Source organism: Panthera pardus, unplaced genomic scaffold (genome assembly GCF_024362965.1).
Source record: "Panthera pardus isolate Hobbes unplaced genomic scaffold, ASM2436296v1 HiC_scaffold_15, whole genome shotgun sequence".
NCBI lineage: Eukaryota > Metazoa > Chordata > Mammalia > Carnivora > Felidae > Panthera > Panthera pardus.
In genome coordinates this window covers 39,669,620-39,675,998 of record NW_026526710.1, presented here as the reverse complement: position 1 = coordinate 39,675,998, position 6,379 = coordinate 39,669,620, and the positions used below count along the sequence as shown (strand labels likewise).

Genomic DNA, 6,379 nt, shown 5'->3' with positions numbered 1-6,379 from the left:
AGTTGGTTACAGAGCAATAGCTAACTGCCATACTCTCAGTTATGATTTGCAAAGCATGGTGCCAGCTCACACTTCAATAGTGTCTGAAGCTCTGGGGTCCCCACACCCTCCTCAATACTTGGTATAGATTAAACTATATGAAAGTGTTGATACGTGCTTATTTCTGACCTGCAAAAAATTGCAATTTCGTAGGGTCCAACTGAATATTTGATTTTTTTTTTCGTTTTAATCATTCTTGGGAGTGTGTAACAGTATCAAATCGTAGGTTGAATTTGAATTTTCCTAATAACTAAGTATATCAAACACCCTTTCGTCTGTTAACAAGCTGGTGGTATATCTTCTTTTGTGAAATACCTGTTCAAGATTTTTGTCCATTTTTCTATTGGATTAACCACATTTTGCCATTATTTGTAGAAATGAGTGCACACACATGCACACACTGATATGAGCCCTTTGCTAGATATGTGTATTGCAGATATCTTGTCTTTTTTTTTTTTCATGTTTATTTATTTATTTTGAGAGACAGAGCATGTGTGCAAGAGGGGGTTGGGGGCAGAGGGAGAGAGAGAATCCCAAGCAGGCTCCATGCTGTCAGAGCAGAGCCTGACACAGGGCTCTATCTCATAACCATGAGAACATGACTTGAGCCAAAGTCAAGAGTCAGATGCTTAACCGACTGAACTATGCAAGTACCCCATATATATCTTGGTCTTATTTTGTGATTTTCCCTTTCACATTTTTAGTTTTGTTTTGGTTTTTTGGTTTTTTTAATTTTTTTAATGTTTAATTATTTTTGAGAGACAGAGGGAGAGTGAGTGTGAGCGGGGGAGGGACAGAGACAGAGGGAGACCCAGAATCCAAAGCTGGCTCCAGGCTCTGAGCTGTCAGCACAGAGCCCGACGTGGGGCTAGAACTCATGAACCATGAGATCATGACCTGAGCCAAAGTCAGATACTTAACAGGCTGAGACACCCAGGCACCCCCCTTTTCACATTTTTAATTTTTTAATAGTACCCTTTGATGAACAGAAATCCTCAATTTTAATGTAATTCAATGTACTTATTTTTAACCATCATGTTTGTCAGCACTTCTTTGCCTACCCTGAGGTCATGAAGGTATTCCCCTATTTTTTCTTTTAAAAACTTTGTTGTTTATCTCTCATGTTTAGATCACTGATCCACCTGGAATTGATTTTTTTTTAAGTATGTTATGGGAGAGGGGTCAAGATTCACCCTTGTCCCAAATGAGTATCCACTGCCCTGGACATTTGTTGGAAAGGCAGTGAGTTACAGGGTCTGGCTTTCACAGCTTTCATGGGGAGGCAGCCTGTGTCAGCTGGAGCTAGTCCCAACTCTGCCACCAGCTCACTGACTCTGTGACTTTGGGCAGGTCACAAGGGCTGTCTCCATTTGCCTGTATGTAAAATGATGTTAAATCCGACAACCTCCTTCATTCCTCCTAGCGATGTGGGGTCCAGCAGAAGTGACATAGCACTCCAATTATGTGTGGCCTTATTAGTTCTGGAACCTCCGGGAACATATGTAACATACCTGAGTCCCAATTTCCTTACCTATAAGATGGGAACAATCATACTATATGCAGAGCTCTTGTGAGAATAAGAAAAAAAATGTATGAGAAGTTCTGTACGTGGCATATTATATCGTTCAACGAAAGGTACCACCTGTTGTTGCTGTTCATAGGCATGCTGAAGACATCGAATAGAATTTGCCTTTATTCAATTTTAGTGAAAATAAAGTTGGCGCCTCCAAATTTAACTAGTAATAGAAGTTCACATACAAGTTTGTTTGGCAATACAGCTGACTAGCTCTGTGATGGCAATCTTAATTTCGCCTCATTCTCCTCATTCCTAAGAGATGTTATATAGTAAAGAAAGCTAGAAAGAAAGAAAATTCACACAGTTATAAAAAAAAAAAAAAGCAGCTTTCTTGAAATTTCTTTCCATTATCCTTGAACTCAGAAGTTTATCCTAAACATTTGTGGAGTCCAGGACAGGACAGGTGACATGATACTTGTCCATGATGAATTAAGCGTTACGTCATCAAGTTTCTTCAAAGAGTCTGACGCAGGACATTTCTGCTTCCCTGATTCCACCCCATCTAAGGAAGCACCACCCCCCTCCCCGCATTCTCATCTCATTACCATTTACCTGATGTATTTCCCTGCCTTTTCGCATCATCCACCTCCCTTCAACTAGAACGTGAAGTCCATGGGAGCAAGAGCTTTAATTTATCGTGTACTTTCAGCACCTAGAAGAATGACTGGCACATAGCACACATTCAGTAAATATTGTTGAATAAATGAATGAAGGCAAAATAAGAGTCATATCAAAATATGTATCAAAAGTCATAATGACATACATCTAGGTCCATGCTATATTTAATGTGACATGGAAATCAATAATAAATGCTGGCTAAAATACCTCTGTCAATCCCAAACTCCAGTTATTGTAGATGTTCAGTAATAACATTACCACAAAAATATTAGCCCTGTTAATAATCAACACATTTTTCTCAAGTGCACCTTTGGGAACTATGAAAAGGAAATTGATATTTCCCACACACATATGCTGTAATTGTTGGATTCTTTTTTTTTAAGAATGATTTAATAAGTATGGTTACTGCAAATTGTTCAAAAATGTTTTTCCTTTCTTTAAATAAAAACAGACATGGGAATCGTGTTTTTACTATAAACAAATATTAAGTTTTACGTGTTGACTATTAGAAAGTTGTTCAATTTTTCCTTTACCAAAATAAATTGTTAATTAAGATAGACAAAAGCCAGGAAATATTGAAGTTAGTCATTTAATTTCCTTACTAATTCAGAGCTGCCTGGAGTCATTTCCTGCAGGAATTTCACGTCTTCCCATTGAAGTGTTCCAGCAGCTGGTAACCAAATCATCAACTCAGGCCATAGGTGATTCTCCAGGCTCCAATTACAAATCAGGTGGGTTGTTTTTTTTTTTTTTAATATTCATGATGGAGCCAGATCAACTTTAGAAATAAATCTAAATGCCTTCTCGAATGCTGTTTCTGCATTGCTCTGAAGAAGCGATTTGATCTAGTGGGAGAAACTGAAGGCAAAGAAACCTAACTTCGGAATTTGGCTCAGTCACTAATTAGTTGTATGACCTTAGATTTCACCTCTTGTGGCCTAATAGCCTTGTCTACGTGAGCACAATAACTCAAAGTTTACCTAACCAAGTTGTTTTTAAGATGGAAGGAATGGTAGTCCAATTCTGAATGTAGCTATGTGCATGACTCCAAATATAACAATAAGCTGGTAATGTTCATAAGCTTAGAGAACTTAGCTTGTACTTCATTGGGTCTCCCCTTGGTGAGTGCAAGGTACTGCGCATGCAACAGATGACAAATCAGAGAAAATCAACATCTTTGGCAGTATTGGGAGGAAATTGATCATTGTTCCTTGTAGGTGTAAAATGCACAAGCTCTTTCCTCATTCCTAAGTTGCCTATTTACTTGGGAAGCCAATAAATTAATCACACTATTATTATTTTTTTTAAAGAATGGCAAGAGATTTGACCAAACATGTACAGTACTGTGTTGCTGAATCTGGGGTGGGGCTAGGGGGAGAGTGCAACCAAGGGTACATCCTTTGCTTGTCCAAATGTTTTTCTGACTGAACCAGTCAATTGAATAAGGAAGGACTCTGGTAATAAGTCATATTTTAAGAGTTTATTTTGTTTATTTTGGCAATTAGAAGGAATAAAGCAGTCTGCATATTTCCCACGTTGGGTGAGGACACACTGACTTCTGGAGAGCTTGAATCAATAAGCTGAAAGAAAAGTTCAAACTCCAATTTCAGAAGAACTTGGCTTCTGCGTGTTAAACTATGGATTCATAGATTCTTCTGCCTTGTGGGTCTTCTGCTCTCTGCTGTCCTTGACAGCTCGCACCAAGCTGATCACTGGGGACATCAATGGACTTCTGAATGAAGACATTGTCTGACAAGTATAATACACGAGCATGAAACGCATACTGTTCTACTCTTTTGAATACATTACATTTATTGAGAACTACAATTAAGTTATGTATTTTTATCAGTAAAGCACTTTATTGATTGTGGACGTGAAGCTGAGTTCTTTCATGTTTTGGTCAGCTCCAAGGACACATGCACCTAGTGGTTCAAAACAAATTGACCGGCATGATTACTGAGCCTATGATGAATTGTAAGTGTATAGAAATATCGAACATTGGAGTGCGTTATTCTGTACAACATTTGTTCTAATTTTGTGTTCATTTTAATGATAAATGAAACAAATTAATATAAGTATTGTGTTCAGGATCTGGAGTCAGACTTTATGGGCTTAAATTCTATATACATGGCATGGATTTGAAAATGCTATTGAAGTTCTCTTCAATTTGCTCATCTATAAAATCATGATCACAACAGCATCTTTCTCAAGCAGTAAATAAAGGCATTCAGTGGGATAGTCTAGATAGAGAAAGGTGCTTGACACGTAGTAAGTCGTCTGTAAATATCAGCTATTAATATTATTATCATCATTGTCATTTGGACGATCACCATACAACGAAGTATCACATGATTTTGCAGTATCTGCATTTAAGGCCACGTTGATGCCAAGAAGCACCTGCATTGTCACAAGTAAATAAGAAAGGAAGAGAGGTTGGAATTAATACAAAACGGATGCATTCGTGCCAAGGAAAGTGCAATGACATGATGTTTTATTGTACAAATGGTGGTTTCAAAGTGGTTCGGGGTGGGAAAATGGAGTGGTGACAGAGCAAACCTCAGAACAGGCATGCTGAGAAACACTGATGTTTGTTAGAGTGTAGTGTAAATAATGTTGGGGTAACGCCTGATTGTATGATTCTAATATATTGGCATGTGCCCACTGTGTACAGGGCACTTGCTGGGCACAAACAGTGATAGAATGTAAGCTATGTCTAGTTAGGGAAGCTAGGAGGAGTGTATGGGATGTGTGTGTGTGTGTGTGTGTGTGTGTGTGAGAGAGAGAGAGAGAGAGAGAGAGATCACCACCAGTATAGGGTGGCACTGAGTATGGAGTGAGCAGTATAGAACTATAGAACTATAGAACTATAGAAACTATCATAAGAATTCCAAAGAGGGCCTGATTGCAGGTGGCTGAGATTCGGTTTTGTCGGGACAAGAGATTTGAGGTAAGCCTTAAGTAAAGGTGGTAGAGGGCATTCCAGTTTTGGAAAATGGGTGTCTAGAAGTAAGGAATAGTGTAAGCAAAGGAGGCAGCTATTTCCATTATATTCAGTCGTCTATTGCTTAATTTAGAGCAAAATATTAAAATAAAAAAAAACTTGCCTAAAACGAGCAACATATTATGTATTGGTCAGAAGTTCACCTTTTGCTTCCACAGTGGCTATGACATAGCTTCTATGTGCTCTTCCTCCTTTGGAAACTTCCAAGTAGCCTGGAATCATGGTACCTCCCTCATTTTGATTAGTGAACATCGCCCCAAACTGGCAGTTCAGTGATTTAATTGGCCTTTTAAGTGGGTTCTCAAATGCCAGTGTTTTATAAATTGGACGGTCACGGATTCTGTCTCAGGTTAATGTAAAAGTGGGTAAAATTTTGTCCATGTTTAATGTTTCTCTTCACATGTTTTTCTGATACCTACGGTGCCTACTATTGCTTATCTGCTAGCAAATTCCAGAGGATAACAAGTTAATGATTAGTTATCAAACAAATATTAGTGTAAACTCAAAGAACCATTTACACTGAACTGATATGTGTGTCTGCATGTCCATGTTAAAATTTTGTAATATGGACATATTTCTTGCAATCATTTTTTTCGACTTACATTTTGGAATTAAATATATCAGAATTATGTGGTATTCTGCCATTAGTGTGGTGCTCTCTATAAAGAGCTGCGTGATTTCCAGAAGCTCCTCCTTCACCTAAGTTTTGAGAACTAGGGTCTAAGAGATAAGCTACCTCAACTTTAAATGGAATGGTAAACATGTGAATTTAAGCTTAGTGTGACAGATGTATTTACCACGCTGAAACATTTTGCAACATAAACCAGGCCTTATATCACCTGGTGGTGAAGGAGTTAGCAAACAGATTACAGTAGTAGAGCGGCTTCGTCCAAACAAGGAGAAAGTCAGCTAATGGAGACAATTGTCTGATTTACAATCAAAAAAAAAAAAAAAAAAAAAATCATTTATTTTTTAAAATTATTACTTTTTTTAATGTTTTATTTCTGAGACAGAGAGAGACAGAGCATGAATGGGGGAGGGTCAGAGAGAGAGGGAGACACAGAATCTGAAGCAGGCTCCAGGCTCTGAGCGGTCAGCACAGAGCCTGATGCGGGGCTTGAACTCACAAACTGTGAGATCAGGAC

At 38.3% G+C, this 6,379-nt stretch overlaps 1 long non-coding RNA gene across 1 annotated transcript; it reads left to right on the top strand.

The window, feature by feature from the left end:
* Positions 1-2,865: 2,865 nt before the first annotated feature.
* LOC109276535 (uncharacterized) lies at positions 2,866-4,308 on the top strand. Its single transcript, XR_002084715.2, has 2 exons — positions 2,866-2,964; positions 3,739-4,308. It is a non-coding gene; the product is annotated as an uncharacterized LOC109276535 (long non-coding RNA).
* The last annotated feature ends 2,071 nt before the right edge of the window (positions 4,309-6,379 follow it).